This window comes from Malus domestica, chromosome 14 (genome assembly GCF_042453785.1).
Source record: "Malus domestica chromosome 14, GDT2T_hap1".
Lineage (NCBI taxonomy): Eukaryota > Viridiplantae > Streptophyta > Magnoliopsida > Rosales > Rosaceae > Malus > Malus domestica.
The window spans coordinates 3638568-3641160 of NC_091674.1; the positions used below are offsets into that span (position 1 = coordinate 3638568).

The 2593-nt window shown below is 34.8% G+C and overlaps 1 pseudogene; it reads left to right on the forward strand.

Annotated features, from left to right (window-relative positions):
* Positions 1-1048: 1048 nt before the first annotated feature.
* LOC103424309 (uncharacterized) lies at positions 1049-1648 on the forward strand (annotated as a pseudogene).
* The last annotated feature ends 945 nt before the right edge of the window (positions 1649-2593 follow it).

Consider the following 2593-nt stretch of genomic DNA (forward strand, 5'->3'; position numbering starts at 1 on the left):
TGGTATCAAAGCAGCTTTGATCCTTCGAGATTTAATCTGCTTGTTTGATATCCGTTTCTCTATTGCCTCCGTTATCTGTTAGGGTTCTAGTTAGGTTCGTCAAGATTGATTGTTATTGGTTTCTTTTTGGGTCTGGATTAGGTGAGTTTTGTGAAAGTTGTCCGCTTTTGTTCTGGTCAATCTGTATTCGTTTTCTATGTCGTGTTTGTCAGATCGCAGAGTAATGTTTCTGCAAAAATAAGAAAATAGAAGAGAATGGAAGAAGAAAACAGGAAGAAGGATACAGGAAAATGGAAAAGAAAAGGACGTGTTGTTTAAAGGGGGAGAAAAAAAAGGAAGAAACAAGAAAAAGGAAAAAAAAAAGGTTATTGTTTGAGGCTTAGGCCCACACGCGCAAGAAAGAAATATGATTTGTTTGGTTTGTCTGTCGTTCTCATTGTAACGATCGCTCGAGTGCTTGGACTGATGATCATTCGAGTGACATTACGAAAGTTGGATTTTTTGTTTTTTGTTCAAGTTTGTTCGGAAGTTGGAATTTGCATCGGCATTGGCATTAGCATCGGCATCAGCACTGGAATTTGGATTCTTGCATCCGCATCTACTTGTTGGCAAACTCATGATGTGTATCGCCATGAGTTTGACGGGAGGTGTTGGAAAATTAGTTATTAGTTTATTTTTGTTTATGGTTTTCTTGTGGGACAAGGATGTTAGAATTTTCTATATCCTTTAAGGATTAGGATTGTGCTTTAGTTTTCACTATATATAATAGTGCTTGTATTAGTTAGTTTTAACAAGTCAGTCACGATGTAGTCTCTTGGGATTATATAGTCATTTCGACATTCAGTTTATTTAATAATATTCTTATTATTTTGTAATCTTGTTCGTTGCATTCAGTTTTTTATTTCCTTGTAGGTTTTTGTTTCCTATTCTAAATAGATTAGGAATGACTGTTTTCCTTGCCCTACAAGGAATGATTGTATCCTTATAAATATGTGCCCTCCACAAGGAGATCAAAGAGCATAACTGAAAACATTCCTATAAGCTCGACATGGGCCGCAACGCCAAACGGGTTGATACCGCCTTTAATTCATACGCGAATGCGTCTTCTGGTTTGATCGAGCCAGAGGGGATCGAACGTCTTTGTTCAAATATCGAAGTTGATCACACAGACGTAAGGATGTTGATGCTTGCATGGAAGATGAAAGCCGAAAAACAGGGATACTTTACCCTAGAAGAATGGCAAGAAGGATTTAAAACCCTAAAGATAAACAAAGTAAATAAATTAAACAATGCACTTGCAGAGCTGGAGAAAACGGTCAAGGGGGAGCCATCAGACTTCATGGATTTCTTTTCCTATGCATTCAGATATTGCTTGACGGAGGAGAAACAGAAGGGCATAGATTTAGACATGATGTGCGAGTTGTTAAATATTGTTTTGGGATGCCAATATCCAGCGCAGGTTGAGTTATTTACTCAGTATCTGAAGATTCAGAGTGATTACAAAGTCATAAGCATGGATCAGTGGATGGGTTTTTACCGGTTTTGCGATTCGATAAGTTTTCCAGATCTCAGCAACTACGATCCTGAACTTGCATGGCCTTCGATCCTTGACGATTTTGTTGAATGGATACGAGAAAAGCAGACCTAGAGCTAACTGATCGTTTTCGGATATGGCCAGGCCACTACCATGGCCGATAGTTTTGCAGACAAAAACTATCAAATGGCCTTGGGAATTTATCTTTCTTCCTTTTCTTTTCTTGCAAATATGAAAAGCTTCCTCAAAGTGCTCACTTTTGGAGTTGTATGTTTGTGATATGAATTTGGTACAGAAAGTTTTGTTGAATGTTATTGCAGCTTCCATAGTTTATCCAAATTTTTTATTGAATTTGGTTCAAACGAAGAAAAACTGAAAGAAAAAAAAAAATCAACTTCGAAAATTCCTAAACCGAATTAAATTGCCTATTTATAGTTTGGTTATATATCAAAATCAATCGTCTAACACTAATAACCAAAATCCCTCAAAATATGTTTAGATAGATGAGGGAAATAAACTTGAAATTTGGATAAAAGTTGGAATTTATAAATTGACATATATCAATTCCCTTGTTTGAATTTATAAACAAAATTTAGAATTTCCACATAAAAAAAAAACTTAGAATTTGAACCTCCAATTTCTAAGTTTAAATTCCATATAAATAAGTGTCATTTCCCAATTTCTATGATTGAAAGTTTAAAAATAACACATTCCGTATTTAATTCCATTATGTAAGACTATTCGACTTTGATGTCATCTCTCTCTAAGAGAGGTGTATTCAATTGGTTCAGTGAGAGATTTTAATTGTTTTTACAAATCCTATTTAATCAGGATTTTAAGTGATTCTCTGAAAGTTATAGTTGTATTCAATTTGGATTTTAAAGAAGTTTATAACATTACTGGTGTATATTTAATTAGAAATTGATTTTTAAAGTATCTTAAAAAGTGGGGAATTTGAGGGAGTTTGGGAGATTTCGTAGTATATTTAAGCCTCTCAAATCTCACCTCCCTTGAGAATTGAGAGAATTCACTCAAAATTTTACATAGGGGATGTAGTCA